The sequence below is a fragment of the Sebastes fasciatus genome, chromosome 20 (genome assembly GCF_043250625.1).
Source record: "Sebastes fasciatus isolate fSebFas1 chromosome 20, fSebFas1.pri, whole genome shotgun sequence".
Classification (NCBI taxonomy): domain Eukaryota; kingdom Metazoa; phylum Chordata; class Actinopteri; order Perciformes; family Sebastidae; genus Sebastes; species Sebastes fasciatus.
The window spans coordinates 26,259,988-26,287,072 of NC_133814.1; the positions used below are offsets into that span (position 1 = coordinate 26,259,988).

General features: G+C 44.5%; 1 long non-coding RNA gene across 2 annotated transcripts in view; it reads left to right on the top strand.

The window, feature by feature from the left end:
* Window positions 1-27,085, top strand: part of LOC141758225 (uncharacterized) — a 133,255-nt gene that overhangs the window by 79,836 nt on the left and 26,334 nt on the right. Inside the window, exons 3-4 of one of the 2 annotated variants that reach the window (XR_012591837.1) lie at window positions 16,173-16,338; window positions 16,421-18,799. This is a non-coding gene — a long non-coding RNA (uncharacterized LOC141758225). Of the gene's footprint in view, window positions 1-16,172; window positions 16,339-16,420; window positions 18,800-27,085 lie in introns of those variants that run through there. The other variant, XR_012591836.1, reaches the window with a different exon arrangement.

The following is a 27,085-nucleotide window of genomic DNA, read 5'->3' on the forward strand; positions in this document are numbered from 1 at the left end:
TTGAATCGGCGGCGGCGCCCATCGGTGAGAGAAATCACTCTGATTGGCGGTTCAGCTTAAACGAATCAGTGCACGAGAAGAGAAACGGACATGAGGAAAGCAAACCAGCGACATGAACATCTGGAATGAAGCTAAGTGGCGAGTGAGAGTGGTGTGAAAATGGTTGGCAGACGCTGCTTTATTTCATGTATGTTTCATAACAACAGCTTATATATCCGCCGTCCTCAGTCTTTATGTTTCCATTTTTTAATGACAAACACAGACTACCGCCACCTGCTGGCGTGGAGAGTTATTTCTTCTCATTTAGGCGCAGAATGTACGCCGTCGGCTGTAGTCTTTGCGATGTGTTCGAGTGCAACATTTTGGCCGAGACAAAAGTGACGTGAGGCGACCCAACTGGTGGCCTTCATCTCAGCTGGTTAATGCACGCCTCTGGTCACTACTGGCTGGAGGAGCTCATAATGTGATGGAGATGTGAGAGAGCTGACATGGAGAAAAATAGAGCCGTAAGTGAATGTTTTGATTTGTATTCACTCCGAGTGCTTCAGTTTCACTCCGTTAATGGGACACGCTGTGAATGATGGATTTAAATGATTGTTCTAATTCACAAATTCTGGATTCAAAGAAAGTAATTATCTCTCGCTTCCTCTCTCGACCCCTTTCGCTTTAATATGTTTGTCCAGAAAGTATTGATGCGAGTTGAGCAGCCTGAAGCAGCCCTTGAGCCTGGGTGCTGTCCAGGCAGAACAAAACTTGTGGTTTTCTATTCGCATGAAGTGGAGCTGGTCCACATTCTGGTGGGTAAAAATAATGAGAGGCTGACCGGGACAGAGTGTGCGGTGAAGATGCTGAGGTGAGGAAGGGAGGAGCGAGGGGAAGCTGGAAAGGAGACAGGGGAGCGTGGAAAAAGGAGTGGCAGAAAGAAAAAAGGTCAGCGGGTGATAGACGGGCCACACGCTCGCCGTGATGTAAGGAAGGAAGATGGAAACAGAAGCAGCTGAAGCTGTTTGATTCTCTGTGTCCACACGGCTTTCATAGGACAATACTGATAACTCAGCAAGCACTGAAACAAGTAGTAAATGAATCGACTACTGTTCAGATTAAAGGTGTCGGCATGCTTTAAATGAACTCCACTCACACTTTCCCGACACTGAAACTGGAGACAATTTCTGTTTCTTTATGACAACGACGAACACGCCCACTATTGGCCGGGTGTGTCAGTGTGCTGACTTGACTATGACTTGCCCCAAACTGCATGTGATTATCATAAAGTGGGCATGTCTATAAAGGGGAGACTCGTGGGTACCCAGAGAACCCATTTACATTCACATATCTGGAGGTCAGAGGTCAAGGGACCCCTTTGGAAATGGCCATGCGAGTTTTTCCTCACCAAAAGTTTGGAGCGTTATTTAGCCTCCTTCTTGACAAGCGTGTATGTTGATACCATGGTTGGTACCAATGGATTCCTCAAGTTTTCTAGTTTCATATGATAACAGTATCTTCACTCTAGCCTGTTACAACCTCCGAAGTTGTGTTAATGCATTAAAGAAATTAGTGGCATTAAAACGAATTTGCGTTAACGCGTTGCTTTTGCGTTAACTTTGACAGCCCTAGTTTTGGACTAGGCATTTTAGGACTTTCCTTGGGCTCTTGGAAACTGTGAAAAGAAGTTCTCACTATTTTATGACACACAGTCTTAACGCTAAATCGATTAACCAGAAATATAATAATCATCAGACTGATTAATAATGGAAATAAGTCCGTTGCAGCCCTCTGTAGACGCACGCGACGGTTTCTTTGTCAGCTGCTGAGATTTCTACCTTTCTGAACTTTTTGGCTCATGTTCTGTTTTGGAACAAAATCTCCTCTTCCTCCTCTTCCTCCCTCCCGACTCGTTCTCAGAAAACATAAACAAATGAAAAACCACTATTATTTTATTTGCATGGCGATGCAGCGTTGCCTTTCACTTTGTGTTAGGAGATGTGAGGTTCAGGGGGGGGGTTTGCTGTGTCGAGAGTTCAGCCAATAAAGTTCGATGAAGGTCATAATGAAGAGATTATATAACATGAATACATGTATAGGTGGCCTAGATAGGAGCTGAGTGCACCTGGACGGTCCAGGCCAATTAACATGTTGACCTGAACCTCCGATGCGTAAATGCATCGCACACCATCGGCGTGCCACAAGCTTAACAGCGGTGCTCCCCTGCAGCGGGAGGCTGGACGCCGCATAGTTTCCACTCACTTGTTCACTTACACTTACACAAATAATTAAAGGGCATGTTTTTAAGGGGCTCCGGAGTGGTCCCCATGTCTGATCTCAGCTGGGCTCTAATCAGAGGGACCACCGAGCCCGGTCGCTGACTGTTAAAGGAACAAACAGTGCTGACCCCGTTGCGTTAGAGGCCACTAGTTTGGATCGGACCCTTTCCGGGGAAAAAAAGGCCTTAAATTCCAAGATGTTATGAGCAGGAAAACTGTCAGATACTGTTTCAAAATGATGGGAAAGTCATTTTCTTTGTTTTCATTCAGAATATTTTGTCATTAGTTTGGACTCGTGATCATCTGTTTACAAACTGCTGTATAACGTGCAGCATCATGGCCTAGTTTAAGAACCAATTATACTGCAGATCACTGACTCCCTCACAAATACCTGCACCCATTGGGAACGTATTAGGAAGCAATGTGTTCATTCTTTCCGAACAGGGGTGATGCACTCGTCTGGTATGGGCGGTTGTGTTTGGTGGGCGGCCGCGGCCAAACCCTTTTTCAGAGGGGAGAGCGAGGGAGAGAGCTCTGCTACTAGTTAGCATACATCTGTAGCTCCGGTGGACGAGAGCCGGACCTCAGAGGCCACAGCGCGGCCAGATAAATGTTAGAAAAATGAAATGCAGCAGCCACTCGCAGAAGCACACACACGCACGTCCAGGCGTGTACATCGCAGAGAGAGGCCAGCGGCGTCCGTTTGCGTGTCTGGTTTCTTCTACTTTCATAAACTCGTGTGAGCGAGCCAAGGCGCGTTGCTGCCATGTGTTCTCCCTCCATGCCACACATTAGTGAGTGAAGATATCAGCGGCCGGGAGGCCACGCAGCAGAAATGTTTAACCCAGCTAACCTGGCGCTCCGGCGTCTGTTTACATGTGCTCCTACTGACAGCAGCGAACTCACTAATTGAATTTTATTCTCCAGTTCAACACATGGGGAAAAAGACGGCTACTTTACCCACAAATATTTTTCTGTCTCCCCCGACCGTCTTGTTTTGTAGGAGGACAGTTTTCAATTTAAATTTGTTTCCACTTCTCTCACGTCTTCCAATTTGCACCAAACATCGGCGTCATCGCTTCTGAACTTGTTCGCCGTCGTCTTCTCACCTTGTGTGTCTTTTATACGAGCGCAGCTTTGATCTGCGAGCTCCCTGTAGGATCCTTATATAACCGAAACTCCCCAGAGAGCCATACAGATGGACAACCTACAGATGTCCTCATGTCACGGCACTTCCATGACCCAACAAACACATCAGGCTGCTCTGCTGTGCGCTGCCACACACTGTATGACCACACAAACAGGCCGTTCAGAGGGAAATGCTGATCAAATCCAGATGCCTTTGCATCTCATTCTCTCTCTCTCTCTCTCTCTCTCTCTGTCTCTCTCTCTCTGTCTCTCTGTCTCTCTCACATACATGCTCTTACACACATCTGTAATAATGTGCAGTGTTACATATTTCCATTTCCCCCATATTTAGATCTCTTTAGTGCTTTAAGTCTGGCCCACACTAAAAGATTTTTCAAATTTTAGCAGAGTTTGAAAACATGAGAGAGCCGACACATAACGACATGTTGTGTTATATTTAACAGCGTGTGGAGAGCAGCGATTTGGTGAAAACAGCACGCCACACACTAACAGATTCATTCATGAACAACAAGAGTCCCGATCATCTTGCAATCAAACAGGACTGTAAACAAACATGGCGGACGACGGGCAGGAAGAATTCACGATGTTTTGCACTTCTTCGTACGGAAAATTCACGAAGGCTGGATGGATGAAGGCATGGAGACACGTTGAATAACCCGCTTGCCGCGGTAGTCGAAGTTACTGGTGTTACACGGTTAACGATGCACCAATACCGATACCAGTATCGGGTCCGATACTGTGCTCATGTACTCGTACTTGCAAAACGACTCCGATACCACTTTACGGCAGCGTGGCGTTAACCTCTCGTCACCATCTTTTGGGTCCAATCGCACGCGCTCACGCTCCACCTCCCCGACGGCGCAGGCGAGACGGGCCGGGATCCCACCTCAGCCGGCACGCTCCAGCCCTCACTTTCATTGTGCCACGGGGTTTTGCTTGCACCCTCTGACTCGCGCGTGCGTTAGACTCCTTAGTCCGTGTTTCAAGACGGGTCGGGTGGGTTGCCGACATCGCCGCAGACCCCTGGCGCCTTTTACGTGGGCCGAACCCCGCCCTGGGGGTCACGACGCGGACAGTCCGCCCTGGTGACACTTTGGCCACCGCCCCGTGAAGCACCTTCGCCCCGAGTCTTTCCAAGCCGACCTAGAGCCGGTCGCGGCGCACCGCCTCGTATGCGGTACTCCCCAGCCTGCCGTGTGTCGCTCACACCCTCCAGCTGGCTGTTAACGAGAGTCTTTTGGCACAGACAAGTACTCGTATCGGTACTCGGTATCTGCGAGTACCCAAATGGAAGTACTTGTACTCGGTCTGAAAAAAGTGGTATCGGTGCATCCCTATACACGGTGGTCGGGCACACACCGATTACATTACTTCCTTTTCAAAGCCACGTGTTTTTACAAATATTTGATCAGTCTTATTGGACTTCCAGTTGAGTAGCATGAGATGTTTTGACCACAAGATGTTGAAACAGCTTTATATTCTCCACCTGTGATGTGCATTTCAAATGAAACCATGCTGCAGCTCAGATTCTCAGTGTAGCGTTGCAGAGCGTTGCTTAACCCGCGTTTTCCCTTTTTTTTTTCTCCCTGCAAGTGCTTCTTGGCCTGTGAGGTGTGCAGCCATGGAAAGTGTTTAAAAGTGCCTGCTGGGATCTAGTTAGCCATATACACTAATTACATGGCAGACAGCATGTTAAAAGCCCTTAGAAGTCTTGTTAAAACACACACACACACACACACAGTCGAACGCTGTGAAATAAAGAGACCGCACTCCAGCGGAGCCAAACTCTGCCTCAGCGGCTTGTGTCTTGTTCAACATCCATCCGATTACGAGAGAAGTTTTAAAAAATGTAAACGCCGCTGACGGCAGGATGTTAGTCCTCCTGACTGCGATCTATTTCAGCAGCTGGAGCTCCGTTTTGATTGGCAACAGGATTGTTTTCCCGGTTATTGTGAGCAGGCTTATTTTAGTACAGAGAATCTCTCATGAAAGAAAATTAGCCGCTAACTTGCTCAGGTTTCTTTAAATAAAATCAAATTTGTGGAATAAATTGAAAAGTGGAACGAGGGAATGTGGGGGGAGGCCAATAAATGCAGACTTCCCTGGCTCTGAAATGTGCCGTTCATCCCGTAGCAGTTATGTGTCAGTGATTACACAACGAGAGTAAAAAGGAGAATATCATCAGTGATGGTCTCCGTCCCAGACGTCTCACTTGTGCTCGTCTTCGCCAGGTTGGACCACATGTGCGGCATCTCAGGCGTTGCTCTGCAGCGGTCGGTGCGGCGTCCATGTTTGCACAGCTGTCTGGGGCTGCGTGCACTTGCAACGCCACACGCAGACAACACACGCACACACACACACAGTCTGAGCTTCCTGCCAAAGCTTCCCAGTATACGTAGCAGAGAGCAGAAGAAGGAAAGTAGATTACAAACCTCCATCTGCAGATGCAGGAGTGGAAACAACGGTTTCATTAAATATTGATGAGATTCAGTGTTGGAGGTAAATCCATCACAAGGTAACAAGACTCCATTGACAGAAACAGTCATTTTACCTCACTGATCATTATAAAACGCACTTCATTCAAACTCCACAGAAACAAAGTAAAACATCAAAAGTGTCTCAACAATCACCAACTCTGGTTGCTTTCTACAGAAGCTTGGTATTAGTAGTTTAAGTATGTATTATCATAAGCTACTTAGAGAGCTAGTGTTAGGAAGTTAAACATGTCATAATTATCTCTCTATTACCTATTTTATATTACTGTGAAAATATCTCCTTCTAACAACTGGATTCATTCAAGTTTCTCACCAAAAACTACATTTTACAAGATTACATTTGAACACATCATGATAACATTATACCTAATGCTCATTTTTACTGAGCAGAGAATGAACGCACCATAATGGAACTCAATGGAACGTCTGTTAACGTTCGCTGTTAGGTGCCTTAATTACATGGGAGAAGTTTTGTCTTCACGGATTTCTGATAGGTTTAGGAAACAAACCTTCTTGGTGAGGTTTAGAAAAAGATCGTGGTCTTGGGTTAAAATAAACCGCGCTGCCCACCGGCTGCTGACAGCTAACCGCTAACGTTAACTAGCTCTCCTGCTGATTTCAACACGGACCTGTTGTTCACAATGTAGCTTCACGCTGTTGGTGCGTTAGTAAATAGAGCGCACTCTGGCACAAACTGGACCGAATATAACATTACCGTTCAGTTATTCAGAGCACCTCGCTCTCGGAGCGGCGGAGCGTACTCTGGGCACTCAAATAAAAGCATTAACGCCGATCTCCCGATCGCATAGTTTTACTGAATATCGGGGCATCCCTGATAAGTTATCAGTAACATTATAGCTGTGAATGAAGCAGTGCAGCGTGTGTACAGTTTATTTGCCGGTAAATAAATGCTACATCACTTAAGGTGGACTGTTAAGGTGGACCAGCTGTTCTCCTTTAGGTGACAAGCCGCTCCTCTGAGGTTTGCTCAGCTTTTCATTTAATTTGTAATATTTCTTTTAACCGAGTAACTGATAGCGTTAATCGGTTAAATTTCTTAATGTCGGTTAACAGTTAATTATTAACATCCCTAGCTGTAATCATTCCTCTCCACCGTGGCTGTAAACCGATCTCTTCCTGAGGCGACTACACTGTAAGAAACGGGGTGAAATGGAGGCTAGAAGAAGCTGGAGAAACTAGAGGCACCTGACTTACTGAGAACAGGAAAGCCTGTTCGTGGTGCTAAGTGTTGACCTGTTTGTGTTAAGCTCCAGTACAACCATGAAGCCACATTCCAGGGAGCGGCCTGGTTTAATTTTGGACATTTATAAGCAATCTGATTGAGAACAGAAAGCGAACGGATGAGGGACGTTGTATCCTGCCATGCGAGTTGTGTTTGTCACAGTGTTATTTCATGCTCCTGACTGAAACGTCTTTGATGTCTCGACCCCGGCACGTTGGTGGACTGTTATGACTGGGTGGCCACAGCCACTCTGTGGGGAAAGTCTTTGTGTAAACACAGTGAATCACAACCACACATTCAACGGTAAAAAGTTCTCAAGCACGTCCTGTGAGGGATCTGGAAATGCCCTCTTTGATATCACTCTGGGAAGAGATACGGAACTCCACATCGGGACATTTAAAGCTTCCACCGTAACTGATGAAATCGAGATTGTGTCGTCCAGCTGAAAGCCGGCCGTCACCTACGCTGGTAGGTGTGTTTTTTGTGCATGTGTGAGTGGGTGTGTGGCGTCCACTGTGTACCGTGTGCAGGAATAGCTCAGGAATTCAAGCCTCACTCGTAGGAATGTGGCTTCAATTAGATCCGTCTGATTTAGTCCACAAAGCTGAATGAGTCAGGAGCGTTCGGCCTTCTGATAACTATTGTTTTGACCCCACATTCTTTCCTTTGTGTTCAGGGTTAAATGTGGCGGTCAGTGAATCTGAAAAATAACATTTCACACTTCCCACCAGAGGAACTCTTAACCTGCGATTCAGGTGCAGGGATCTACATCCCAGATTGGTTCCTGAGGTTCTTTCCTACCAGGAAACATCTGAGAGGAGTTTACAGTTCTGATCATAGCAAAGAACGTATATTCATAAGAAGTCAAAGTTAATTGTTCATTCCATGGCAAAGTTAGCACCCAGCAGCAGAGCTACGCCTCAGCCATTTTGGACTGAAAGCGACTACTGGACGCCAGTAAAACGACCGCCTACAAAGTGTCGTACAAAAGTAAAACTAAATTATTTCTATTCTATTGTCATATTCAATGTCTCTAATGAAATGTCCTATGTTGAACAATACTATATTATAAATATGCATACTTTTATAACTATTTATTTATTTATTTATTAAACTTTTTGCCCGGCTGCTTCCCAGAGGAGCATAAAGTGAGCAATGGACATAAATGGAAGTCCAATCCAAAATGGAGTCAAATAGACCACAGACCAACAATGTACAAGAGGGTCCAACAGACCACAGACCATGGATGTAGAAGAGGTTCCAATAGACCACAGACCATGGCTGTAGAAAAGGGTCCAATAGACCACAGACCATGGATGTAGAAGAGGGTCCAATAGACCACTGACCATGGATGTAGAAGAGGGTCCAATAGACCACGGACCATGGATGTAGAAGAGGGTCCAACAGACCACAAACCATGGATGTAGAAGAGGTTTCAATAGACCATGGATGTAGAAGAGGGTCCAATAGACCACGGACCATGGATGTAGAAGAGGGTCAAACAGACCACAAACCATGGATGTAGAAGAGGGTCCAATAGACCACGGACCATGGATGTAGAAGAGGGTCCAATAGACCACGGACCATGGATGTAGAAGAGCGTCCAACAGACCACAAACCATGGATGTAGAAGAGGGTCCAATAGACCACGGACCATGGATGTAGAAGAGGGTCCAACAGACCACAAACCATGGATGTAGAAGAGGTTTCAATAGACCATGGATGTAGAAGAGGGTCCAATAGACCACGGACCATGGATGTAGAAGAGGGTCCAACAGACCACAAACCATGTATGTAGAAGAGGGTCCAATAGACCACGGACCATGGATGTAGAAGAGGGTCCAATAGACCACGGACCATGGATGTAGAAGAGCGTCCAACAGACCACAAACCATGGATGTAGAAGAGGGTCCAATAGACCACGGACCATGGATGTAGAAGAGGGTCCAATAGACCACGGACCATGGATGTAGAAGAGGGTCCAACAGACCACAAACCATGGATGTAGAAGAGGTTTCAATAGACCATGGATGTAGAAGAGGGTCCAATAGACCACGGACCATGGATGTAGAAGAGGGTCCAATAGACCACAGATCATGGATGTAGAAGAGGGTCCAATAGACCACAGATCATGGATGTAGAAGAGGGTCCAATAGACCACAGACCATGGATGTAGAAGAGGGTCCAATAGACCACAGACCATGGATGTAGAAGAGGGTCCAATAGACCACAGATCATGGATGTAGAACAGGGTCCAATAGACCACAGACCATGGATGTAGAAGAGGTTGTGTCCTGTGCGTTTGCCCTGTGTGTTAGTAAATAGCCGACAACTCCATTAAATCCTGTTGATGTCATGCTACTAGCACTACTAGCTACTAGTAGCGACGTCAGAGACGTTAATACATCCACCACGGTACAGGCTTACAGCATACAGCCCATGGGTGTGTTAGAAAATAATAAAAGTGATGTATTACAGCCAATATATCCATTATTACAGCCGCATACAGCTAGCAGGAAGCTAGCAGGAACCAGATATGTCGTATGAGCGTGCAGGGCGGTTCAGTCCCGTGGGGAAAATAACTCTGGATTCAGCTGTTAGTTCATTTTACTACTTTTAGGACATAATGATTTAAATGAGGGATGTTTAAGTGTTCCTACTCTGATTTACAGTCGTCCCTTTATACATCCATGGCCAGAGTTTTGTCTCTTTGCTTCTATACTCTTTGACATATCTGACTGAACTACGAGCCTCGAGGCTGCAAAGCTGTTTTGCGGAATTAATTCAGACTGCAAACTAACCCTGTTGTCACTAGGATCAACATTAGGATTGGGATCCGGGAATTTCTCTTTGAATGTTTTTGACATTTAAACAGACGTTATGTTGCCACCATAAGACATGCCTCACACCCACATACACATCACAGGTTGGCGTCCGTTGTTGCGTCAACATACCGACTGTCAAACTGCCCAGTGTCAACATGTCGACATGTGTCGACGCTGCAGAAAAGCAACAGTTTTGTTTACGTCTGCTTCCTGGATTGGTACATCGCAGCTGCTGTACTTTGATTATTTGTTCTGCATTCATGGTGATGTGTGCCAACGGCGTTGAATAATGCAATGTGTTTAAGTGAGAAAAAGACAGAAAAAGTCTGAGTCCAATTTATTGGAAAAAGGATAAAGCTATTTCAAAAGTATGTGCATAAAGACGATTACCTGTCCCCGGTACCTGAGGGAACATCGACAGTGTCGGAGATGTCAGGTTCATTTACTTTTTGAGACATCCTTTATTGATTTGTTTGGGAAGAGGATTTACTCGTGGCGAAATAACTGAACAAACACAATTTCTATTTTTTGGCTGGACCGCAGAGGGCTGATGAAGTTACACGATTGGTCAGCCGAGTGTTGGAGTTTCCTCATTGGCTGTTGCTCTTTCCAACTGAAAAGGCGGAAACAGTCCTTTTTGCGGATGAGCCCATCCAGTGCAACGCGTCCGGCTCACGAAACTTGGACCAAACTGTGAAACTAGGCGATCTAGTTCTAAAATGAAACCAGACTCTGGAGTGGCGTCGTCTGTTTCACTCTTTAAATGTTTTCAGAAGTAGATTTTGGTGGATTGTTTAGAAGGAATAACAGAAAGTTTACAAGCAGGCCGACATGTTGTTTACTGTTTCAAACGGCGAGCAGAAAACCAGGACCCAATCAGATGCATTCCACGAGAGGGTACGTCACCGCTTGAACGGCCAGTTGAGTCAAAGAGTATAGAAGCAAAGAGACAGAACTTTCAACCGCTGTTGCCGCCATTTAGGACTGAAAACGCTTATTGTATTTATAATATTTAATTGTTCAACACAGGTCATTTCAGTACTACCGGACGTCAGTTTTACTGGCGTCCGGTAGTCGCTTTCAGTCCAAAATGGCGGAAGCGTAACTTTACTGCTGGGCGCTGACGTTGCAATGGATTGAACAATTGACTTTCACTTCTTGGCAATATACGTTCTTTGGTTGTGTGGAGCAGGGCTTCCCCTAGTGTCCTCGCTGGACCTGATGGACGTGTAGCGCTGGATTTAACATTACAGACATGAACACTGACTATCTGTGTAACAAATTAGCCACAAATTCCCAGACTGACCGTACACGGCCCAGACATGTACTGGGTTTGGACCAAGTCTTGCTGTTGTTCATTGCTGAATTGAACTCTGGACTCTTTATTTTTGGGTCAATCTGGACTTGGGACTTTAGTGCAAAGACTTGAGACTTACTTGTGAGTTACAAAACAGTGACTTTGTGTCTCACCTCTGCTCACTACTGATCGGTTAGGGCCCCCCCCCAACAAAACTCCCCCCTTCCCAACGAGAAAACATGAACAGTCAGGAAATGGCACTGGCTCGTACCAAATAGCTTCGCTTCCAACCGTGTGCTGCCAAGCCGGGACCAGCTGGCGGGCTGACTGGAGTTGAGGTACTCAGTTTCACCTCCATCATTCTCCTAATATTGTTTCCTATATGGCAACCCGACAACCAAACCTCAAAAAATGTATTCAAGTCATTTGCCTCTCACCAAAGCAATGAAAGGAAAGGAAAATGATCTAATCCACTTCCCTCGGTAATGCCTCACAAGACAATATTTACTAATTTGCAGAATCGATACCACTGGCGGGAAAAGGAGACAAAATGGAGAGAAAGAGGAGAGATTTTTCATCCAAAAATTACACTCCATTTACATTTTCTCCGTCCAAACATCAACACTGTGTGACGGGCCAACGACCAGCCTCTAATGGCAGCGGCCCCAGTGTGAGACCTCTGCATGACCGCGCTGTGGGCCCGTCTGCATGCAAAGACCTCCGTCTCTCACCTCAACATAATCCCACACAGCTGAATCCAGTCACCGGGAGACCTCTGATAACACCGGTGCACCCGGCTAAAAATAATTCCAGAGGATTAAATGTGGGCTGTTATAAAATCAAGATGCGTCCGTGACTTCGGGCATGTCTTCAGCTGTCCATTTTTAATCACCGCAATCAAAACAAGCAGCGGTGTGAAGCTGAGTGCACTTTCTGACCCTCCTTTCATGTCTCCTCTTGCCTTGTTTTCCATCATCCAATCTCACTTGATCGGAATAATTTCGGCACTTTTTCCTGTTTCCTGTTTGGATATCTGGCCTGCTGCGTTAACCACTACAATTACTCAAAGAGTGTTGTTGAGGATGTATTGGAAAAGCGTGAGGAGGATGAGAGCAGGAGGAGGGGGAATGGCTGATAGCATGACGGAGGTGCGTAAACGGATGATTCTGTTGTTGCCTGGGAAAGTACAACAAACAAACCCGCGGAAAAAGATGTTGTTTACACTCGCAGACAAAATCTTTTTTTCATGTCTTTTGTTCGAAATACCAGCAGACGTGTTCTATGACAAAAGGTGTTAAACCTTGGATTTCCTGGTAGAGGGAATATTTGGAAAGTGAACATGGAAAATGGGCCGTTTTTTCCACTCGCCTATCACACCTGATTTATTTGAGATATTCCTGGAAAGTCTTGCCATTGCTGCTGTCTCTGCCTACCCACGCGAAGGCCGGACTTCGGGCTCGCCAGGCGCCCTTAATCACACACCACGCAAACACTTCTGAGTGATCTGAGGCCGCCAGAGTGTATTTCCAGATATTAACATAACCGCAAGAGGAAACAGTTATGATTAAAAATAATAATAAAATTTACAGAAGAGGGGGAAAAAAGCAGCCAAATTAGACCCAGCTGGAATGTCGGCGGTGTAGTCCACAGTCGGCTGCTGCTGTGCAGCCAGTGTGGTCAGGGAGGGGGGGTGTATTGTGTGCAACCAAGCCCTGTTACTCTGATCTGCAGTATCACTGATACATTACATTGTGGGTCCCGTTTGTAGCATCTTGAAAACTCAAACTTATTCATCAGTTTTTGGCCACTAGTGCAGAACAACCTGACGGTCACAGCCCTGACAAATGATCAGCTCATAGCGTTTTCACTTTTCTTCCACATCCAGCAGACACAGATCAACACTTTGACCTCGGAGTCATGTTTTTATCCACCTGATGAATGTGCGTCCAATATTCACTGTACTTTTAGCTCTGTTTTGGTCTCCACCGACCACTGAGAGAAATATTTGGCTCTTTAGCTGGTAGACGCACCCTTGCCAACCCTCCCGATTTTCTCGGGAGACTCCCGTTTTTAATCTAAAATCTTTCATTTTAATTTTTTTTTCCTTTTAGTTATCTCAACATGTTTCTGGCGCTGTACAGCGTGTATAATATCTACTGTTTCCACCCAGACGGCAATAGAGCTACACTAAATGTCGTTTCCCGGCGGAGATGCTCGCGACACCGCAGCACGGTTTGAGCTGCACTCTACACGCATCGCAGCAAAGCTGCCGTGGTGTGGCTCAAGCCATTATTGGCAATAACGGGTTTCAGAGCGCAGTGTTGCCGTTGTCGCGTTGCTTTTATTATTGGCCTAGTTTAGACCAGAGATTCACATAAATTCACGCCAGAGGGGCGAATTATTCAGTTTTCTTTCCTAAGAATTAAAAGTAAAATTAAGAATAGGTCTATTTAACATAAAAATACTGTTACGGTGTACTTATTATTTTGTTATTTTCATTCCTTTAAAGTCAACAGAATGCAGGAAACAAAGTCTCTGAAACTTCTCCCTTGCTTTAGTTTTGAAATCCTCCCTATCTTTGAGGGTCTCAAGGTTGGCAAGTACAGGTAGATGTTCTAATTTCTTCACCATCTACAGCACTCGCTAACTTTGTTTGTCTGCAGTGTGGTGTTGGGCAGTTAGTGAGGGCTGCAACTAATTATTATTAACTATTATTTTAGTTATTTATTCATAATATTAATGAATACTTATCTTTTGATGATTTGCATGATTTGTTTTGTCTATAAAATGTCAGAAAATAGTGAAATATTGTATTATTATTTCCCAAAGGCCCAGGTCATGGGTTCAGATAGCTTCGTCCAACAGTCCAAAACCCAAAGATATTCATTTTAATATCATATATGACAAATAAAAGCACCAAATCATCACATTTGAGAAGCTAGAGCCAGCATTAATCAAAATAAATGCATTCATTTTATGTTATTGATTAATTTATCAATTGGCTAATTGCTCTACAGGTAGTGTACAGTGGGATATTTGATGGAGAAACAAGTGATGGTCGACTTTGGAAAAAGTAGTTTGACCAAACGGTCCAAATTCAGGGTCCTGGTTCTTGCTTTTTCTGGAGTTTTCAGAGATATCACACATCTTCATCAGCAGTGGAGCTGGAGGATGAAGCAGATTTATGATTTGTCTTATTTTGTCACAAACTTTTGCATTCAAAGAAAGAAATAGTCATATCTCACTCTATGTATTTTGATGCAGGTTAAACATATCTTATCATTTTTCTATTGGAAACATAACAAGAATTGTTCCGTTGTGCTGGAGGTGTCTGGTCTCTTTGTTTGCTATCTGTCTGACGGGAGACACGTGTCACATTTTTCTTTTCGTGAATGACGGCCGTCCGTGTGTGAGGTCAGCAGGCGGTCACACTCGGTCACGTCTATTTAAAGACGCTTTTGTGAAGACCTGAGTAATGTGTCATCCCTCCTAATCCACCTCAGGCGTTATCAATCTTCTCAGTCACACCAACGGAGGTTTGGAGGGAGAAAAATGTTCCTTTGATGACGGTCCAGATTTGACACGAGACCAAACACAATCTGGAAGATGGAACTATTCCATTGTTCTGCTGAAGAGACCAACGATGTGAGTTTGGCCTGGATTTAAAAGGATGCACGGACCACTGACCTGAAACCCTGAACATGTTCCCCAAGGTTGTCATGTGCTATACTATATAGTTTCCAAATACTTTCTACCTTTATAGATCTTTTTTCTGTTAGTACACATGGTGAGGTATTTAGCGGGCGGAGCGTTAAGTGGAGGCAGAATAATTCTGTGAACACGTTAGTTGGCTAGAAAGTATTCTAGGCTTTTTTTCTTGTTTATTTTAATAAACAAGAACCAGCGCTGTCCACTGTTGGGCTCATTTTCTAACTAGCCAGTTGCTAAATGAGTAAAACTTAACAACTTAATGCTTCATCCACACACTCTTGTCACAGCGTAGGAAAGCACAGTGCTATCGCCAGATGAGGGACAACTTTGTTCGCCTCATTTTCTGTTTTGCACGACAGCATGGCGGAATTAGCGAGCTAAGCTTGCAAAGTAGCCAGCCGTCCGACCAGCGGGCTGGTGGCCAACGGCAGCGCTGTAAAGATAAATTGAGGGTGTATAAATCTTAGCCTATAGTTAACTATCCTTCAGTAAAGTCAGTCAGAAAGAGAGTCGGACAATATGGGCGAAGCGTTTCAGAGATGCAACAACACAGCAAGATGACATTTTAGATGTGTAACTTTAGCCCACTGCTAGTGTTAGCCTCCAGTCTTTCCTTTGTTTTGCTTCCAGCTAACACCGTGATGTAATCCTTCCCACCCTGGCATTAGGTTTTTGGGTTGTTCGTCCGTTCTCGTGAATGTGATATAGCTTGACTGGTTGACGGAGGCATACAACCACGAGGCGGCAATTCTGATTAATCATCGTTGTGTGCAAAGTTATAAATATATAATTAGCTGCACACTTTATTGTTAGAGTAGGGAGGGACTGGTCAATGTTGGGTGTTCTTTCCCTTCAGCACTCGCCAAGGAAGGAAGCAGTTTGGTGGTATCAGATGGTTAGTTTTACCCGTTGGACTTCTCAGGAAATATAAAGAAACTATGGGCATTGATTCCCAGGCATCTGATTGGTGCAACGCTGCACTGCACCCTGGAAAGTGACGAGTGGTCCATTGTCCTGATAGATGAGTTGGTTCCTGAACATGACCTCATTCCCTCTCTCTGGGGAGGGGTCCCGAGCACAACGGTCAGGGTGTTGAAAACACACCTTACTGAGCTTGATGTGTAATAATAATAATGGGTCTGGTGATCATAAATTTAACACGTTATCCGACGGGTTGTGTTTGCTTTTCAGCTTCCTGTCGCTGCCTGCAGACGACGACGGCAGACAGACGATTCTGCTCCCGGCTGTTAAAACACATCGATTGTGCCAACGTGGTCGATTAAAGATCGCAGCCAATGAGGAGTCCAGCAGGCCCACATGCAGCTTCACCGAGAGGCTTCGCTGAGTGGAACGGGAGGTGAGTGCTGTGTGTTCGGTGCAGAACATTACCACCTATGGCCCCGGGGACTGGGTCATTGACCTGCTGTGCCATCTCCCAGGGGTCAAACCTGTTCAGGAGCTCTGTGGCGACCCGGTGGGACGAGCAGCATGTGATGCTGAGGACACGTGTTGGCAACATCAGCACCTTTCACTCACACACATACACTGCTGCATTCACATGCTAGCTTCCAACACGTCACTTTTCAATAATCTGAGAGAGGATTTAAAGGAATACTTCACCCACAAATGACCAGTTTATCAATTACTCACCACATGTTACCTTGAATTCTTGAACATTCTCACACGCCTCTACGGTGAACGTAGAATCCTGCCTACTGCAGGTTTAACTTGACATACATTTTTTGGGTTCTTTATTTATGTTCTTCCCACTAACAAAGTGAACACCCGCTTATCACAATTGTCTTTGTCTCCTGAGAAGTAAATTATATTTTAGCGATTAATATTAAAAAAATATTTTATAAATAATAAATAAAGGGGAAAACAATCTTAAGGCTTGTATGAGGCCGAGATCCGGCTTCTGATTTAATAACACACCAATTAAAACGGAGAGAAGTTAACTGTGATGTGAATGGTTTTGAGTAGAGCTGTCAATCGATTAAAATATTAAAATACATAATATTGAAAATAATAATAATATTATAATACATGTCTGTAAAGGGGAGACTCGTGGGTACCCATAGAACCCATTTTCATTCACATATCTGGAGGTCAGAGGTCAAGGGACCCTTTTGAAAATGGACATGCCAGTTTTTTCTCGCCAAAATTTAGCGTAACTGTGGAGCGTTATTTAACCTCTTTCGCAACAAGCTAGTATGACATGGTTGGTATCAATGGATTCTTTAGGTTTTCTAGTTTCATATATCTTCACTCTAGCTTTAAAGCTGAACCCGATACAACTTAATAATTGCAAGTTGTGTTAATGCATTAAAGAAATTAGTGATGTTAAAACAAATCTGCGTTAACGCGTTATCACGTTAACTTTGACAGCCCTCATTTTTCTTTTACAAATAATTAAAAAAAAGGACAAAAAGGGGAAAACGATCTTAAGGCCTGTATGAGGCCATGATCCGGCCTCTGATTTGATAACAAACCAATTAAAACGGAGAGACGTTAACCGTGATGTAAATGGTTTTAAAAAGGTTATAACATGTTTGCAGTGGATAAAACTGATGAGAAGAACATATAAACTCAGAAAAATATACAAACCAAATTAAATTTCTTTACAATATTTAGGCGTCCTTAAAAAAGACACAACGTGAATTAAAAATTTACTTTTTATTATCTAAAAAACTAGAAATTAGCAGTGATTACTGAATTAGTTATTATCTGTCTCACTCAGCAGGACATTCAGTCTCACATGAAGCCGCGTGAGCTCCAGTACACTGATAAACGCAGCCTGACCCGAGGTGCTGTTTTCAATAAGTCGAGAGGGAAAAGAGTTGAGTTCAGTGAAGCAGCTCCCCGGTATCAAAAACATGATTCATGTTGTCCATACGCACAGTTAACGACACGCAGCAGTGGCCAAGCGGAAAAAGCTGCCCTTGTTTTCCAGATAGAAATAGGAAATCAACTTCCGACCTTTAACAGCGGAGGGAAAGAAAATAAAGATGAGGAGGAGAGGAACAACACAAATAAACAAAGCAACAACTGTAGTAACAGGGACATGTGATGTTACTAAATCATCACACAGAGTTGGTCTTTATCATATTTTTAATACTTTAACTCGTGTATCTGGCAACAAATAGATGATGATTGATGAGAGCAGCAAATGTTTTTTTTATTTCAAGTCAATTAGCACAGAGAAAAAGAAAGAAAAGCAGAATTAAGTGTTTATACTGTAAGGGGGAGGAGGTTTGTTGTGTAATTGGTTTAATACCATCATTGATGTGATTTTTATGTGAGATGTGTATTTTAATTTTTTTTCTTAAAAGCCTAACCACGGACAAGGTCTGCAAATTATCTACGGCTAGAAGTCCTGTTATATACATTGCATTGGTTGCACTTTAATTAAATGTAACAATGCCTACATGTATTGTCCCTGTCAAATAAATAATTAAATTAACAACACAAAACAATGACAGATATTGATCCATAAACCCTCACAGGTACTGCATTTAGCATAAAACAATATGCTCCAATCATAACATGGCAAACTGCAGCCCAACAGGCAACAACAGCTGTCAGTGTGTCAGTGTGCTGACTTGACTATGACTTGCCCCAAACTGCATGTGATTATCATAAAGTGGGCATGTCTGTAAAGGGGAGACTCGTGGGTACCCATAGAACCCATTTACATTCACTGATCTGGAGGTCAGAGGTCAAGGGACCCCTTTGAAAATGGCCATGACAGTTTTTCCTCTCCAAAATGTAGCGTAAGTTTGGAGCGTTATTTAACCTCCTTCACGACAAGCTAGCATGATATGATATAAGCTAGTATTGGTACCGATGGATTCATCAGGTTTACTAGTTTCATATGATACCAGTATCTTTCCTCTAACTTTTAAACTGAGCCCGATACAACCTAAAAATCGCAAGTTGCGTTAAAACAAATTTGCATTATTGCGTCATCGCGTTAATTTCGACAGTCCTAATTACAATTGAATCAGTATTGAATGTCGACCTCTTCCCTTTAGAGGTCCGCTTTGTTAATTAAAACTAGAACGATGTTGAGCGTCACATATGTTTTAACCTCAGGATCCGACTATATGGAGACGTGATGACTTGACGTGTTGTTTGGACATGTGACTAAGCAGCTTCAGTCTGAACTGGAGTCATGTGGGGTACCTTTTGAATTTCTGTGTTTGTCATCAGGACATTTGAGGAGCTGTTTTTGTGACTTTATGTCAAAGTAGCCGCTGATTGTGTTTAAAATTCTGATCAGATCGTTGTCTTTTATCAGTTATTTATTATTTATATATTATTATTATTAATTATTTATTCTTTTTTTCATTTATTATCTATTCTAGTCTTGTTTCGAATCCAACAGCAGAGCAGGTAACTTTTAGAAAGTCTCCTCACTAATGTAATTGTGTTAAATTCCTCAGTATAACAGCGGGCATGTGCTTGGACCCTGATCTGATTTAAACTGATTTATTGGAAGTGAGCAATGACTCAGATTTTCCTTCATGTGTGAGAGATCTACAGTACTTCCTCTGCAGAAGGGTGGTCTTTGTGTGTTGTGCAAATCCATTTGATTGGTGAGAAGGTTCCATGGCGTCCGCCCAGATATAGTTGGATTTATTCCTCTAGTTTCAACATAATTATGATGATGTAAAGTCTGCTCAGCAGGAGCGAAGCAAAACGTCCTTCACATCTCAGGTGATGCTCCTCATGACTGATGGGATCGGGTTTTGTCACGTGTCTGGGCCGGTTCCAGGAAGACGTTCAGGGGCGACATCAGATCAAACGGGCGCCCGTGCAGCCGGTAAATAATCAATGTCCATTTAGAGAATACAGGCCAGTAGGATGTGGCCAGCAGGACCGGGACTGGACTCCGAGCTCAGCTGTGAGGGCCCCGACCTCTTCAGTCAGGGGGGAGGTGAACGGGGAAGAAGGTCAGTGCCAGGGGCCTAATCCATTTCTCTGGCCCCCCTCTCTTCAGGGGCTGTTGTCAAGCCTCAGGGTAGGCAACTGTATCAACACGATCTGGGGCTCCGTGTGGTCTCGTTCACCCAGACCCCTCTGAACGGACACCAAAGCCGACTGTGCACATCGAGCAAACACGGGGACAAACAGCGGACGCTGAATAACTATCGCCCTCTGGGGGGGCAGCTTTTTGGGGTTGCGGATGGAGTTCAGAAAAAAATGCTTCAAATACAGGCAGCTCAGACCGGCACATGTGCAGACTCGGGTGTATTTTGGCAACGGTGCAAATACAGTCAGAGACAAAAATATTGACAGGGAGAGCAACACAGCATACATCAGCAATACGGCTATGAACCGGTTAAGAAGTGGCAAAGAAAGCCTCGGTTAACCCGCTACACAACAGCTTTTCATCTTTTTCTCTCCTGTGACGGCGAGTTTCTTTCCCCCAAAAGGAGAAGCGCAGCCTCGGAGATGACGCCATGCTGGTCTGGTCTATAGCTCGGAGCCATAAAGCCATGCTGGTCTGGTCTATTGCTTGGAGCCATAAAGCCATGCTGGTCAGGTCTATAGCTTGGAGTAGGGTTGTTAATAATTAACCGTTTAATTGTTAACTGACATTAAGAATTTTAACTGATTACCGATTGGTAATCGTAGTGGCCAAACGGCGGTACTACAACTTCTGTGTCCGTCACGTGATGCCATTGGGCCCAAAAATACTTTTCCCCATAAACTCACATTGGGAAAGAGACGTCTGTAACTCAGAGGATTTTTTTTTTTTAGGTGAATTAACTCCCCAGTATGAACACTCTACTAGCCCTTATTTAAATCATCAGGTCCTAAAAGTTGTAAAACGCACTAATAGCTGAATCCAGAGTTATTTCCCTTCCTCCGTTCATGACCGAGGCTGGAGCGAGGGCTGGGAGGCGGAGTTAGCAAGCCGCGATGACAGCGTGACTGCTATGACCCTGTGACCGAGCCATGTGACCGAGCCGTGTGACCGAGCGGACGCTACTGCGCCTGCTCCGCGGGCCAAATGGATGCGGAAGATCGCCGGAAGATCCGGGTACTTTTCCACTCAGAAGTTGAGCCATTTTGGCCCCATGCACCACCGAGCAACTCTCAGAGGAATGAACGGGGCCTCGCCTCCAACGCTGTATCCAGTTCTCTTTATACAGTCATGCTTAAGCTGAGGAGTCGTGGCATTTAGTCACCGATGATTAAACTGTACACACACTGCTACGCTCACAGCTATAACCCCATACTCGCCGCCACACACACACGGTCTGCTGGACACTCGTTAACGTTACGCCGGGTTGACAGACCGTATGTGTGTGACAACAACGGGCATGAAGACATTAGCAACGCTACAGCTGCTAACGTAGCACAAACACACAGACGGTCTATCGGACACTCGCTATCGTTACGCTGACAGACACACAGCTGACAACCTGCTAAACTAAACTAAATGATGTGATGGAGAGTTAACGTTACTGGGAAAGTGGCTGAATGTCCGCGACACTACCCGCAGCACCGTGGCTGCTACAGTAACGCTCCCTGACGGGTGAACTGGGGACTCAGTTGTCTTGTTGTGCTCATACACTGCAGCTGGCGCATTGCTGCGTTCGTCACACTAATCTTGTTGGGTAACGGTTAATAATTCGTTAACAAGGGTCAGTTATCAGTTAGAAAAAAATTCTAAATTAGCATCCCTAGCTTGGAGCCATAAAGCCCCTCTATTAGTTCTTTTTTAGGACACGGCGGGGGAACACATCGGAGGTCAGCGTTTCTTGAGTTATTGTTGGTGCAACCAACACAGCAACACTTCAGCATAGTGTTATTACTATTACCCATTAGCCACTGGAAATATGGCGTGATGGCTGTTGATCTATGACGGACGAGGACAGTAAAAGTCACCCCCTGGCATGGCTGACATGCTTCCTGAACACGCTCCTTTGTTATAATGTGCCGTTCAAGTGTTGGATGTCTGTAGTTGACACAACCTCAGCGGGAGGTGATGTTTCTATTGTCAGCCTCGCTGTTGTAGTTCTATATGTTCAAAAGAAAGTCTGTCATCGCGGGCGGTATGGTGACAATAGAAATGGCATGTTGGCCTCTGCTGGTAAACACGCAGTCAGAACGACACGACAGGCTCCTCGTGTGTTATGGCAACACACAGATCAACGTGCAGCGTTGGTCACCTTCCACTGCAAATGTATTTTGGTAACCCTCATGTGAGGATTCAGAGTGTGTGTAGTGGAGTGCATCTGAACAGCACAGTGGAATCATTTCAGCAGGAGCTGATACCTGCATTGATGATTGATCGGTGATTGATTAATGCCAAAGTACTGTCTGCTCTGCCTGTGCTGCTTAGAGATGACCTTAAACGGTAGCTCAGCGCTCAGTAAAGCTTTGTTTTGAGTGTATAAAGGCTTTCTGGTGTTTGGGTTGGGAGGCTTTTATCACTGAGGTGCTATCAGGAAGCCGATCACAAAGAAAAGGATATTTAATGGTGTGGATGTTTGGACTGTAGACCCAGACTAGACCCTAGACAAGCCTCTTGCATATTTTACCAGCATTTGGCTGGTGCCAGTTTCCAACCCTGGTGTAAAGCTGTAGGTTTACAGCCCGTTTGTGGCCCGAATTTTGATCTGCAAGACTTATTGTCGGACCGAATTTCAGCTTCATCGGGCGTTGTTTGGGGGGGGACCGAAGACCGATTAACTCCTCCCGACCGGCCGTCAGACAGTCGGATGAATTTCTGGTCATCTGTCCACAGGCTCTCGCACAGTTGAAGCAGAGCCACGGGCTGATTCCCCAACGTCAGTGCCTTATTTCTACTTTTTTTTTTTACAGTAATCAGAGTGTAGCTATCAAGATAACAATCTAAAGCGTTTTCTGAGCAGCAGAATCCCTTTTAGAAAACCTCTCATTCTACCGCCCTGCACAGCCGCTGTTGCCGGACGCAGATCTCTCCACCCCCCGACGGAGCTGAACCTGCATGATTTCGTCTGATTTCGCCATAATCCGACCCGGTGGCACCGATGACGAGCATTCAGAATGCGGCCTGGTTTATGGCCGCCGTAGTGAAGCCGTCATCATGGCTTTTGCGTTGTGCGTGAAGGCTCCCCAAGTTGTTGCGACGCTTGGTCATGCACCTCTGAATTTTTGTAACAACGCAGCGCGGTTTTCATTTCAACATTCATTCAACTTCGAGGGAAGACTGGCCGAGCAGGTTGGCCTGTACAGACATCTCTACGTCAGTGTTTACTACTGTTGTTTTCGGTATCACTCGTTGACTCCCTGCTTATCCACAGAACGTTTTGTTTGTATGCCTCCTGGTGTTTCGGAGCATACTGCATAAACGCCTCTGTGCGTGCTCGTAGCGCCACGGCGTCTTGCGCGAGTACAAACAAAGCTTGATGCTGATGGTGTCGTTTACTCATGTAGGTCATATAGAGGCATGTTTGTTAAATTGAGACCGTTTCATAACCAGTTAGAGGTTCCTCGTAGTAACTTTAAATAATGAGTTGATCAGTGTATTAGCGGAGCTTTGTTAGCTGCTATTCTTCAATAAAAATAAGTCTACTAATACCCCCCATCTGCCCCCCCCCCCAAAGCAGTCAACCGCTGGCTTGTATGAATATTTATTTTATATTATTCCGGGAAATTATGCAGGTCAAAATTGGAGACTTGAATGTTTTTGTTTTCAAGTCTCTAGGCAAGTTAATTCTTTCGGCACTCAAGTCCGAAGTACTTCAAGTCTTCACGTTTGTCTACAGCTCTACCTCCAAACCCTCCGCTCGCCACTTGGCCGAGCTCGGTGCGAGAGTGCCACTGCGTGCTGTCGACTTCCTACCGTTCAGGTCTCAGGTCACCGAATTCGCAGCCGTGATCCTGTCCAGCCTCGGGGATCTGTCATTACCGGTAGCTCTTAATGTTTGAGAGTGTCTCGTTTAAGTCTCAGACCTCCGATGGATCCGGGCCCAGAGGCCCGCCGTGACCCCAGGATGTACAGCAGGAGTTGCAGCAGAGGTTTTTGGCAGGGCCCGCGGTTCCCGTGCAACTGTTTGCTAATGACCTGCACAGCTGTGAGATCAGGAGGAAATGTGTTGAATAACGCAACATGGCAGGCCAGACTTTCTCTCTCTGACTAACATCCAAAACATTTCTCTTCTAAGTATTTTATTTTTTATTGTCTCATTGTCAGAGTGTCTTTCAAAGCTTTTCTACATGTAATAGATCATATTCTGGGCTTATTTTACGACTTCCCATAGCCTGTCTTGGACATGACAAAAACCTGGCCAAAAATCAGGCCTTTTCTTGGCAGCTGTACACAGACATAACATTTACATGGACTGTAATATTTCCAGTATTAACTTGATTAAGACAACACCCTGAATAAGAAACTCATGCAAACAGCATTTTCTGATTATACCGACCCTGAAAGGTTCTAACTGAATTAAAAACTTGGGAGTATTTTAACTTTCACATCAATGAAAGGGCGGTTTAGAAATGCAAACACTCTAAAATCAAACAATAAATCATTCAAGTGTTTTAATGGCGTTCTGGATCACGTACAGATCTGTCGGTTCAGGCACCTTTTGATCACAGAAACAAAATAAATATATAAATAAATATTAAGCTCCCTTTTATCTGCATTATAGTGTGAGTGATTTTTTAGAACAGGAAACCAAACTGAAAACACCTGTGAGTCGACATGTAACAGGTCAAACCACGGCGTAAACACAAACAGCTAGGTACACCACAGCAGCTAAATGACTGCTAAATGGGGTTAGTGGTGAATATTGGAAGTAACCGCTTCACCTAAATGACTATTTGGAAATGTACAGTACGATGAAGTAGAGTAAGGTCAACAGTCGGATCATAACATAAAGTTTATGGCTCACTTAGTTGTACTGGACGGGACTGTTTGATACTCGCTGCCCCGAAGAACTGCGTGAGCTCTGAGGTAACCTTTGGGCAAGGAAACTCTTATTACAGTTTATCATGGTTGACCTGAACTGATCCAGTCAAGTGGATCATTCAGAGAATCAAATACAGATCTGAACGGCACCAAAGGGGAGAAAACTAATTCTATCAGCACTACAGAAATATCAGTATCTCTACTCCGCACTGTTGTGCTGCCACGAAAAACACTTTTATTCCTTTTTGTATATATATGAATGCATCCAGTCGATGTCTGATATTCACCTGCTTCATGACTACTTTTAGTGATAAAAAAAAAAACTAGGGCTGTCAATGGAATAAAATATTTAATCGCATGATTAATCACACATTTTTTATCTGTTCAAAATGTAGCATGGCGAGGAAAGTTTGCCAAGTTATGATTTGAGCATATTGTTTTATGCTAAATGCAGTATCTGTGAGGGTTTATGGACAATATCTGTCATTGTTTTGTGTTGTTCATTGATTTCCAATAATAAATATATACATACGTTTGCACAAAGCAGCCTATTTGTCCACTCCCATGTTGATGAGAGTATTAAATACTTGATAAATCTCCCTTTAAGGTACATTTAGAACAGATAAAAAATGTGTGATTAATCACGATTAACTATTTTAATTGACTGACAGCCCTAGATTAAACTAATCTTTTGAGAGCAACTAAAGGCGTGTTTAGTACTTATGTTGGTTTGTGTTCTGTTTTGGGTTTTTATATGAAGCCAACACTCGACACCAGACGTGATGTTTTTAGGTCAGCCAGCAGAAACACGATGCCCTGAAACAGTTCGAGGCGTCATTCATCGGCATGCTTACAGCTGGAGCTGCGTTAGCTCTGCTTTCATGTGCCGTCAGATGTCTCTCTGCTCACGTATGCATCTTTTCGCTGCAGCGATTACATCTTTAAGGAGAGGGGAGCTGACCACCTTACTTTGAAAAGGAAATTAGGAATGGCATTCAACACAACAGGAAGACAAAAGGACAGCGAGGGGTCAGGCTGAGATTAAGGGCAAAAACAGGTGTATTACTGCCCTGTTTAGTAAATAGTGAGATCCAATCTCTCAGCCTTCCCGTTCCGCTGTCTGTTTGAGGGTAAATACCACCATGTGGCCCTGCAGAATAAATAAAGAAATGACAGAGCACTTTTTGCCCGGGGAGCAGGACTACTGTAACAACAATCTAAAATTAGAGCTCCCATTGGTCGATATATGAAATATCCTGTAGTCATCACTAGCTCAATCTATCATCGTACCTCATTATGGAGAAATCCAAACAGTCAAGTACCCGATGTTTGGGTGTTTTTACACCACCAATCTTGGACTCACAGATGTGTACGCTTTGAGCGGCTGGTTGCATGCAAAATGACATAACGTTGACAGCACATGCTCGTGCGTTACGCTCGTGTGTTTGGGAGTGTTTTTCACTGAAGTAGATTACACGTATTTTCCATGCTGCTCATCCCTGTGATGTATTATCCACCTAATTCAACTGATTATGAAGCCTTGTTTAATGTATTTAATCACTGACTTAAGATAAGTCTGATTCCACTTTGCGACTCTCGTTGGGTAGCTTTCGCTAGGAATCTACTTTGAAGTGGAAAGCCTCTTTCCTGAGTGCACCTTGCAGAGCAGCGCCGGTGGAGGGGGACAGTGTTTTAGTGACAACAAAGGACAAACATGACATAAACACACAGTCGCGCTGCAAGCGATTTACTGCACCTAGGAAAGAGTGTGCGTTTCATTAAGGCTATTCGCTCATCTTAGATTTTCCTAAAGTCAGAGAAAGAAAAAGGGGTCGTTTGCGGATTCGGGTTAGGACGCTGAATTAATCTCCGTTGGGCGTTTGCTCGGAGGTTAACCCTCACGGCCTCCAGAGGATGAGCTTTGTGCAGACATGTACAACACAATGCCCGTGTGAAACGGCAGCCTGGAGCTTTTTCCCACCCAGAGGGGCGGTTTGGACTGGAAAAGGAGGCCGCTTTACCTGACCTCCACGTCGAAATGATTACCTCCTGAGAGGAAAAGAAGGAAACATGGAAAACTCTTGCAATGGAAATAAAAATATATGTTCTCATGAAGTCATCCATTGAATTAACATGTTTGGATTTAACTTAAAGGACACTTTTGATTGAGTTGCCATTCACTGCGGACGCAACT